Source organism: Vicia villosa, linkage group LG5 (genome assembly GCF_029867415.1).
Source record: "Vicia villosa cultivar HV-30 ecotype Madison, WI linkage group LG5, Vvil1.0, whole genome shotgun sequence".
NCBI classification, from domain to species: Eukaryota; Viridiplantae; Streptophyta; class Magnoliopsida; order Fabales; family Fabaceae; genus Vicia; species Vicia villosa.
In genome coordinates, this window is record NC_081184.1 from 68,891,098 (window position 1) to 68,903,239 (window position 12,142).

A 12,142-nucleotide genomic window follows, 5' to 3' on the forward strand; every position below is an offset into this window, starting at 1 on the left:
AACTAATACTTAGTTCACTAAGTCATTGGGCCAAAAGGGTGAGGGTGCAATTAACACATGTGTAACACCCCATTTCTACCCGATAATTATTCAAGAATCAGAGTTTTAAAATTTTTCTCGACAAACAATTAAGGTGTCACATATTCATATAACAATAAATCACTTCATCGCATTTAGCGGATACATAGCACTTTCTTTGATCAATCAAACAAATAATCAATATATAATACTTTTCAAAGCAGAATAACTTCTTTTATTAAAATATGGCGGAATCATAGTTCTCAATCTTTGAATGAATAACATCTTATTCAGCCAAGATAAAACAATAAACAACAAAATCACAAACGTCATAAATCACCCCCCCCCCCCCCCCGAGGGCTACGTATCAGAGCGACAACCGACTCGATTAATGAAAACTAAATCTTCATACTTGAATACCTGCATGTTACCAATATAAAGGTAACAGCGAACAAGAGAAAAGGGTGAGATATCAAATCGTATAAGTGAGTGCATGATTCAGGCATATATGGTTATCACATCACAAGTATTAATAATGCCATACACTACTTACTTTCACCAACTTACAAATCTCACATACTTTTGATTGCACATCAAGTCACAACACTTCATATTCACATCAATTATATATATACTTCATTCACTTTGTAAGCCATGTCACAAGTATAAATCACAAGTATAAATCACAATTCCAGTCCCAAAACGTCACAACATATAAGTCATACATCTAGTCACAAAATATCACATATAAGTCACACATCTAATCACAAAACATCACATATAAGTCACACCAGACATATTTTGTTAATTGCATTCACAAATATTGATATCATCATACTATTCATAAAATTATCAATTCATATCTTCACATACTTCCATCATTTAACAAGTCACAAAATACAATCATGGTATAGTCATAAAACGTCACAACTATGAATCACATAAGATACATGGGACATGACTCATGTATATGCATGTGGTACCAATCGGAGCTTCAACCCCCGTTATCAATTGCCCAATTCAGAGGCACAAGGCATAAGCCTTCGTCACTAATTTGCCAATCCAGGCCGTCACAGAGTATGCATATGAAATGTGACTCGACAAACAAGACATACACAACATACCCATCACAGTCACACGTCATCGCGAGGCATACGCCTACATCACTGATAATCACCAATTATTAGAGGTAATTCAACGTCACAATTAATCTTTCATCTTCACATAGAATTAAAATCACCACGACATCGTCATGCTTCGGTATATCACGACAAACATACAACTTCACATATTAACAAAATCATCACAACATCATCATCATTTACTTCACAAAATATTCGTCACAAGGCACGCGCCCATATCACAATTATCATCGATCATAAAAGGTAATAACACTTCACACATAATACAACAACTTCGTATAACAACGGAATAATTCCGAAAATTCACCTAATCAACTAACTCAAATAGAAACAACTCTAACTATTGTCAAACAATTATATTAATCAAGTAATATATGTCTACTATGAATATTTATTTCTAAATGCCAACCAATTTCTTGTTATAGTGAAACAGGGAATAACAGGGTATTTAGTGCTACTGTTATAAGTCCTAAATCATTATTTCATATTATCTATAAGACTTAATGAAATCTAAGGTATGTTCTGATTTATTACCATTTATGATTAACAGGACTCGTATTTTCCAACAACTTCAATCATGGTCTAATAGCTAATAAAGTAGTCAATTCCTACTGGTTCACTTATATTGTACCATCATATAACAACACGCTCATGTATGGAACAACAAAAAAGGAATATACAGCACACATGAGAATTGCATTAAAATGTAGGATAGTGTAGCCTAATGGGGGTGCCGCTCGGCAACCCCTTCCCCATACCAAAATGCCGCCTGTCATGGGCCAAGCACTTCCCATGCCATCCGTCAAGGACCAAGCATCATTCCCATGCCGTCCTTCGTGGCTCTCTTATTTATTTCAATACTCACATATATTCAATTGCAGACTCACGTTTAACAACACAACTATAGCAGTTTCAGAATCATACAAACATAGCAGTTTTAGAATGAATGATATGTTTTAGTAACACAAACAACAATGGCAAAATTACAGCAGCAGAGTCTCATAGGTTTTCAATTTCCAAAAACAAGTTAACACAACAATTGCCATAACCTATATCCCTAATCCCCAACATACAATTGTTCATGAGCCCCATTATAGGAAGAGAACCCTACCCTTACCTTATTCATTTGAAGCAACTTGATGGGTCTCTAATTGCACTTTCGATTGGGCACCATGGATGGAAATCTCTAAGCTTGTTCCTCTTCTTCAAGACTTGCCTCCTCCTCTTCAAATCTTATTTTCTCCAAAATGATAACACTCTACTCTTCTCATTCTCTAAAACCCTAATTTTATCATTCCAATTGGGCTTAGTCTTTAACACTTCCTCTTTATTATTCTTCACAACCAATTTATGCCCAATAAGATAAATAACTCAAAATAACTAATACAACACATTTAATAATATTCCATCAATACAATAGTCCATTTGCCAACATATCCAGTTATTTGCCAAAATATACTTCTCAACCGATAATTTCCAAAAATAAAATAATAATATTTAATTAAATAAATAATTAAATAATCGGGGCGTTACAACTCTCCCCCACTTATAATATTTCCGTCCTCGAAAATCTATTTGACAAGTCTCCCACCGATAATTTCTGAAAATAAAATAATATTATTTAATGAAATAAATAATTAAATAATCAGGGCGTTACAACATGCGCTAGGCCTCAATACCCGTTCAAATATTATTTCCAATTTTTAGATTTTTAAACTATTTTTAAAATAAAGAAAAATATGCGGCCCAATGGTAAGCTATCACTACATATTTTCAAATTCAAAATATGACGCCAAGGCCTTCATTATCTTCCCAGATTTCGGCCACTGTCCTCCTCCATGGACGATGGTGAAATTCTCCAAAAATGTCAAACACGAACATCACCTTGTTCTAAACTTCATGCTTATCTTAAAAACCTAACTCTCCAACTCTGAAACTCATCCAAACTCTCAGATCAAAAGAAAATGTTCAAGAATCCTAACTTTTGGAAACTAAATTAAGTGACCCACACGAACAATCAATGAAAAAGGACATAGGGTTAACATTCAGTAGACAATTTAAAGTAGGATAGAATCGAGAAAGTTGCAAATCGATGCAGTATTCATGGAGTTAGAAGTTGTAGGAAGATTATTGATCGAAGCACGTCCAATGCGTATTCTCAAGGCGTTTCAAGATGAGATAAGCTCCAAATAGCTTCAGAGGAGACCGATAATGAAGAATCCAAGCTTAATTTGTGTAAGATCTTACTAGAATGTTCTATCCAAATCAACTTTGAATGTTGAAGATGTGAAGTTCAATTTGCTTGATTTAGGTGTTACAGAAGTAAGATGACGTATCCAATAGCTTGTACATGATGTTTAGAAGGTGTTTGGAGCTTTATATCATCATAAAACTTGTTGGATTGGAGATTTCAAATTTCGCCATTAATCAGAAAGTTGATGTTGCAGATCTGGATTGTTGAAGGAACTGTGTTTGGAACTGTGTTACAGAGGCATATTAAAGACATATTAATGATGATGAAGTGAAGAAAAATGTGAAAGAGTGCAATAAATTGGAATTTTTGAAGAGAGAGAATTTGAAGGTGAATTTTGATGAACAATGGCCCCAAAATCTGAGTTTTGGAGGGAATGAAGGTTATATAGGTGATAAAAAGCTTGTTGAGGAAGTTTTGAATTGGTTTGAATCCATAATGAAGGTTTGGAAGGAGGCTTGGAGTTAGTTGGATTCAAGATTTCACACGGAACTTTGGTTTGGAGTTAGCTTTGGATACAAGTGGTCTTGGCATGGAATATGGTTAGAGGAGTATTCAACAAGTTTTTTATGGTGTATGGAGTGAATGTGCATGTTCAAGAAGGATTTAGAACAAATTTTGCACAATTTATATTTTCAAGTGGCAAGTTATTATGGTTCAATGATTACTTGTTTTTTCAAGCAAGTTAGATCATGTTTTTGGCATTAAAGGGGTGGGATTTTAGTGTTGCAATGTGAATGAATGTTGTAGAGGAAGTAAAAATGAACAATAGTGGTATTGGTGACTTTTGCACTTGAGTTGATTTTGAGGTCCAAAATTAGATCTCAAAACTGGTTAGGCATAGTTTTGAACATGGAAATGGACTTGGTCAGTTTCAACTAGTTAACTTTGAAGTACGATGACTTCATGTTCACTTATCCACTGACCTCAAATTTTATATCAATGGAAAGCTGTCATGACATGCTACAACATTGGTGTTGGGATCTTCTTCAGATCAGGCTTTGGCAAAAAGACATCCCCTCTTGAAAATCACAAATCTTAACAACTTGAACATCCATCTTTGGCTTGAATTCAAACCATTTAGGAACTTCTTATGACTTGAAATCTTCCACAAACTTGTAGTATCATGTATCATCTTCAATTTCATCCCTTGGTTGTCATTTTTGGAGTCTTGAGTGTTAGAACAAGATTTGTTGTGATCAATATTCTTAGTTTTGATCAATATTCTATGCAATTTCCATTTCAGGAATCACATAAAAAGTATGCACAAAATCAGCGCAAGAAGCACTGACTCAAAAGGTTCAGCATGCAACATCAGAACATGGTCTGGCAAGACATCAGAAGATGGTCAAGCAGAATCAGAACATGGTCTATGGAAGCATCAGAAGAACTTGAGATCAGAAGCAGAAGCACTGAAGTTCTCATGGTATCACGCAAATAAGCACTTCAAGGTCAGAAGACAAGAAGATGCTCTGCACCAAGCTGTTTGACTCTGATGATATTCAAACGTTGTTTACACAAACATCAGATCAGAAGCAAGTACAAGATGGCAGGCTACGCTGACTGACAAAAGGAACGTTAGAAGCTATTAAAGGCAACGTCAGTAGACACAGCGAAAGCAAGGCTCGAGGTAGTTGACAAAAGAGTGAAACATTAAATGCAATGTTGTACGAATCACGCAAAGCATTAAATGCTCCCAACGGTCATCTTCTCAAATGCCTATATATAGAAGTTATGATGAGAAGCTGAATACAACACTTTGCGCAAACTTACAGAAACGCTGTCAAATTCAAAAAGCTCTCAAACTTCATCTTCAACCTCACTACATTGCTGTTGTAATATCTTAGTGAGATTAAGCTTAAACTTAAGAGAAAAATCATAGTTGTGATAATAGCTTATTAAGAAGCATTGTAACTCTTATAAGAATTTGTTTACATTAATTTGTAAGAACTAGAGTGATCAGGTTGTGATCAGAATACTCTAGAAAGTCTTAGAGGGTATCTAAGCAGTTTGTTCCTAGAGTGATCAGGTTGTGATCAGAATACTCTAGAAGACTTAGAGGTTATCTAAGTGGAAAACCATTGTAATCTTGTGTGATTAGTGGATTAAATCCTCAGGTGAGGTAAATCACTCCAAGGGGGTGGACTGGAGTAGTTTAGTTAACAACGAACCAGGATAAAAATCATTGTGCAAATTGATTTTATCTTACAAGTTTTAAAGCTACACTTATTCAAACCCCCCCTCTTTCTAAGTGTTTTTCTATCCTTCATTGAGGAGAAAGATACAATCATGAAAAGTCACTAAGATAAACATCCAAATTTCCATAATTAGAAATATTTGCCTATTGAACCGATTTTCTTCCTTTTGTCAATTGGAACTTCTTGACACCCGTTGGCAAGCTCAATTATGCACACATAGATTCCTTGAACCATATATTGATCAATGGACTCAAGTTTTTATTAAAAAGTCAACCATAAGTTGACTTTGACGAAAACCCTAGTTTCTGAAACAAATGATTAGGAGCTTGTGATCAATCTTAAAACAATGGAACCTTAGACTCTTGATGAACCCTTGAACAATATCATAATCCTAGATCAATGAGAGTGTTTGTTGTTGCATGATGACCTTGATCCCAATGGAGGATATGTGAATATGAGGATAATGAAATGTATAAGCCAAGTGATTTGATAAAGGGTAGGAAAAATTTAGGCTGTGAGAATACCCCAAATAAGAATTAGAGAAACTCTTGAGGTTAAGTGCAGATGATAAGTTAAAGCATAACCCTTAACCAAAATAATTCTTTGAGTATTATAATTCATGTATCCCTGCAAACATATGCTAATTAATAGATGCATTAAGAAATTGACATAGGTTATGTACAATATAAGAAATATACGGTCTAGAATGAGTCAAGTAAAACAATCTTCCTATCAATCTTTTGTATATTATAGGTTTGGATATTGGTTGACCATAAGTCTTATGAATTTTCATAAGTGGTTGCATTTTTGTAGAGCGAGGTTTGACTCCAAGCAAGCATGCATTTTGAAGTAAGCCTAAAGCATATCTCCTTTGACATGATGAAATTATATCTTATGATCTAGTTACTTCAAAGTCTAGGAAATATTTGAGGACTCCCAAATTTTTATGTTGAACTTGTCATTCAATAAGGTCTTGACCTTAGTTATTTCATAAATGTCAGTAAACCCTAAGACCAAATCATCCCCTATAAGGTCTTGATCTTTGTATTTCATAAATGGTAGTTCCCTTGTAGAAATTTGCTTGGTGAATAAATAGTAATCAACCTTTGATTTTATATATCCAGATGCAATGATCTCCTTAGTGAATTTAGTGTTACATTGTCTAATTGCAAGCTTCTATCCATAGAGATATATTTGTAGTTTTCATACCATATCAAGATGTGGAAGGTTAAGACCTGAGAAAGGTAGCATATACATATACTATCATTAGGGTCACCATGTAAAACGTACCTATTAACATCAAATGGAAATATAGGCCAATTTTGAGAAGTTATAATAGCCACAATGAGTTGAATGATGGTAATTTTCGATAGCATTCTTCTGACTCTTATCACATATGTAGCAACCTGCCCTAAAAATTTAGCTTTTAGAGTCGCCACCTATTCTACCAAGGCGAATAGGAAACCTACGCAGTTAAGAGATCAGGGTAAGATACTATATTCAGGTCGAGGGAAGGTGTTAGACACCCTCAACCCTTTCCTAAAGGCTAACATTCAAAGATAAAGATTTATGGCAAGGTTTATAAAGAAAGGTGACAGAGAGTAGTAAGAGTTAAAGGCTAATTATTTGAACATGATTAGAGTTTGGAAGAGGGGGACTCGCCTTGTTGCCAAGTGCCTACGTACCTCCTTATGGAGGATCAGAGTCAACGTAGTTCGGGCACAGGGTTGTACGCCTTAGAATTGAATTATGAAGTGTATTTGAAATTTTTTTGAAGGCTTTTTGAATGGCCTTGTCGTAGTTTTTGAAATGCAAATGTTCGAAGGTATTTTGAATTACCTTATCGTAGTTGTGAACATCGCAGTGTTTGAAGGGGTGAATTTCTGTAGTGTCGTGGTTTAGTGTGTTTTAAGATTTGGGCGTACAACCCTGATTTTTTTAATTTGTTACCATTAGCTGCAATAGTCAATAGATTTGATTACCATGGCTAACGGATTAAAGGGAGGATTGCTAACCACTATAATCGATAGATTGATTATCGCGAATAGCAAATGTGCGTATTTTAATTATTGTTACCCCTCATAATCGATAGATTCGATTACAAATAATAACAAATTTGGATGAAGGGAAAATGCTAATCATCGTAACCAATAGCTTTGGTTAAAACCATTTAGCAGAATAAATTGTGTTTTGATTTATCTTTAAGAATTAAGTAATTATTTGATTATTACCCACCGCGATCAATTGATTTAATCGAAGCGAATAATAAATTAAATCTTATTATTTTGGCTAAAAAACGAATGGGATTGGACAAACCCTAATGCCTTGATAAACTTTCTAGGGTTTTTTTTGTGATTTAATAACAATTAAAATTGATTAAATAAATAAATAAATCAAACCTAATTAAATTTAAATATCAAACAAATAATAAAATAACATATGATGATTTAATTTAATAAATAATAAACTAGAAAACTAACCCTACTAATCTCCAATGTCACGTGTTACAAATTTTTTTAGATTAGATTTTAAACAAATCTTTTTTTTTATTAATAACTAATAATTATAATAATCATGAATGATTAATAAATAGATTTTTGACTTTTTCAAACAAAAATTAAGGTCCAATCAATTAGTGACATGTGGCGAGTAATTATTTTAATAATAAAAAAACAAATATAATAATCCAGTATTTGAAACAGAAACGCACAGTTTTTTTCCTTTTCATTCTAACGCTTTTTTTTCAGATTAATCCCCTCTCTCCATCAAAATCAAATTCATCCTTTCTCCCTAAATCTCTCAACACAAAACATAGGTTCAAACAAATACAATTCTTCTCAACAAGATAAAGACCGCATAATATTGGAAAAGAAAAAGGGATGCTAACCGGAAACGAAACAGAGGTGATGCGCAACCACCGAAGCTCACGGTGAGTAGTCCGATCGTGGCGAAGGTGCGTTGATGCTTGCCGTTGTTGAAATCGAAGAAACTGTGTCACTGTGATGAACCGACAATGGATATGCGTTGATTCTGGTGCGAAGTTGGTGACCGGAGGCTCGCGTCGGTTGCACGGGAAACGAATCGGTGATGCTCTGATGTGAGTGGCCGAAATCCGTGCTGCCATTGATGCTGAAAGTTGTGTTGTTTTGAAGCAGAATATTGAATCGGTTGATGATGATTTGAATCCGTTTCCGCGTGAATGTTTACGAAACCGTGTCGGTGTTGAGATTCACATGATTGTTGTGCCGCGGGTTCAACGGGGTTGTCGAATCGATGATGATGATAAGTTGAAGAATGAGCTGAGTATTGAATTGTGGTTACCGACGCGAGATTCATTCCAATCTTCAGCTTGCCTTCTTCCTATTTCAACATGGTCCGTATCCTCCAGCTCTTAACACCCTGTAAATACAACTAAAGAAGACAGCAAATAGTAAATTGTTATAGTAATTTGGTGAGATTTGTGATACCAGGTGATGACGGAAGAGGGTAGCGATTCTGTTGTCGTTGGAACAGAATCACGGATCTGGGTGGAGAGCACGGTATTGGCGTTGTTGTTAATGGTTTTCTCCTGTGAAAAATGTTGTTTACTGTTTGTTGCTTGTGGTGTTAATTTTGATTGTGTGAATAAGAGGATAAACACTTGATTTCTGTTAGAAAAATACACAGCTCCACATGATAATTTATGTTAGAAAATAAAATGCAGAACACAAGTTTGTTAGTTGTATAAAATGATGAGCATCACACTTGATTTATTATATTTTCCACCTGTAGTTGACAGTAACCATAGATCAAAAAGGAATCTGCAAAGAACCAAGTTAATCTCACAGAACATATACAAACCGTGACAAAATATTAGGAGAATTAAAAAACATACAAGTTTCTCCTAGGAATTCGTACAAAATTAAGTATATATTTGTTGCACCCCAAAATTTGCCCACCTGAATTCTATTTCTAATTGGCTTATGGCTTTGACATCATGTGCATCATAGGTCATCAATAAAGACATGCATTTTATCGAATACGTAATTAAAGGATCAAGGACCCTGGTGTATGGCCTTCCCTTATTGGTATCATCATCGTAATTCTATGTTTGGCATCCAGAATTAGGTCACTCCTTCTATTTATGATACAAGCATTGGCACTAAATTACTCCTAAGAGTGGATTTGTTCAAAAAAGGGCCTTTGTATCATTTGAAGTATTATGTCACAAGATTATGTGGATTTACAAGACATCATGGCATGACATTATTTGTTGCTATCTCTTCAAGACAACTAATTATAAGACAAAGGCATACAAGCAAGGGTCTATTCATCAATGATATTCCTGCAATTCAAAATTCTATTTCAGTTGCTTTCAATTGTTCATTCCAAATTCACACACCAAATGTCTCCATTATACCACTCAAGAGTCAACATTCATTGCAATTGAAGAATACAAAAATACACATTTTTATAAGTTCAAAAGTTCAAATACATTACAAATCCATTACCAAAAATACAATTCTATCACAAAGAAAATACAAAAAAATGTCCATTCCATTTATACTATTTACAAACTCTACAGACTCATATCCTAGAGCTCAACAGTTTCTTCAGCTTATCCTCTTTCTTCACGTTTCAATTCCGCACAGCCATCACCCCTCACTAGTTTCCATTTGCCATATCCAAAACCAAACCTGCACAAGGAAAAAGAGAGTGAGATTAGCTAGCAAACCATGTTTTCATAACCTGCATCAATCAAACAAGAAACAATTTTCCAGTTCAGCTCACTTTGATCAATTACCCTATTAACTTTCAACTTCATTTTCTAACTAAACTACTCTACATAAACCTCAAACAGAATTCAGAATCCAAACTTCTTCTAACCTGCATAACTGAACCAAACTCACAACTAACCAAATGTCCCTAACCATTTTCTAACTACCTAAACTAACCTAACTAACTTTCCAACCTCTAACAAACTCATAACCGCCAAACCAGCCTCTAACAGATCCTAACCGCATAAAACTACCCTTAACAGAATTCATAACAAAAACTCAAACTTACCTAACCGATTCTCTAACAAACAAAACTGAATCAAAAACAGAATTCCAGAAAAGAGCTAAGAGGATCGATCATAACAGAATTTTCAGGAGAAGAATGAAGAGGAGGAAATCACCTATTTATATTCGGTTTCATCTTCAAGCTCGGGGGATCTCCATTTTCCATCTTCCACAAACCTCTTCACTTTAATCCTCCACCATTTCTTGCCCAATTCTCACCTTCGCCCTGCTTCTTCCATTCATCATCATTCCTCTCACCTTCCATTCCACACACTTCTCACCTTTCATCTTCATCGTTCAACCTCACTTCCGCCACCACCTTCCTCAATCCCTCACACTCTTCGCAAGCCTTCACATCTCCATCTCCTTAATCATAATCATTCTTCCCCAAACCTTCACCATCTTTGCAGCTTCGCACCTCACACTCTTCACGATCTTCATCGATATTCATCTCAACACCTGAACAACCACTCTCTACGACTCAATCTCCACTCAGTCACCATACGATTCTCTTCCGTCTTCAGCCTTCATCACTTCCTTCACCGTCAACAAACATTCAGACCGAACCAAGCAATCCTCATCATTCATCATCACGCGTCACCATCAACGCCGTCACTGCAACACACACACGCACAAATTCAGAAGAAAGAATCCAAGAAGAAGGGTAGAAGAAGAGGTCGAAGAATCAAGAGCTTACAACCTTCGAGTTCCGAATTCCAATCTTTACGAATCGAGGGAGAAATCAGAATGAAATGAGAGAGAATCTGTGAAGCATTGAACCGTGCCTCGTGGTAACGTAGTGGAACGGAGCAATTTACCAGAGGAGCTGCAATCGGAGTTGAGCGAAGGAATCTCGCCACCGCCGATTTCGTTGAGAGAGAGGCGGAAATACGAAGAAGGAGGAACGACACATTCAGAGTAAAACCTAATCCCTAATTCAATTTCACCTCTCCTATCTTTATTTCTGTCATTTAATCAATTTTTTTTTTTTCTGAAAATAATGATAATAAAACCTGAATGAAATCAGTTTGGATTGCAATAACATCCTTGGGCCGGATTCATTTCCACACCCCCCATGGCCCGTGAATTATCCTTTTTTTTGATGCTGAATGGTTGTGACAAAAATCTGTATGAGGCCTTCCCTTCGGGCCTGCGCCCTATTACTATTTGCACCTTAAAACTCGGTTTCGCACCCCCTATTTCCATTATTTGAAATTTAGATTTCAATTAGGTTTTGCTATTTCTTTGAATAATTAAAGTGCTAATTTTCCACCATCATTTTGAGACCTTAATAGAATTTTTGACATATAAAAATGATCATAAAAAATACTAGTTTTTAGGCTATTTGTTTTTTAGTCTTTTGCTTGACTTGTAATTCAATTTCTCCCATAAAAATCAATATAAAAAATAGTAGTATTTTTAATTCATTTCGTACTATGTTTTTGACTTGCTACTTCATGCTTGTCTATAGCTTTGCACCATTGTGTTACT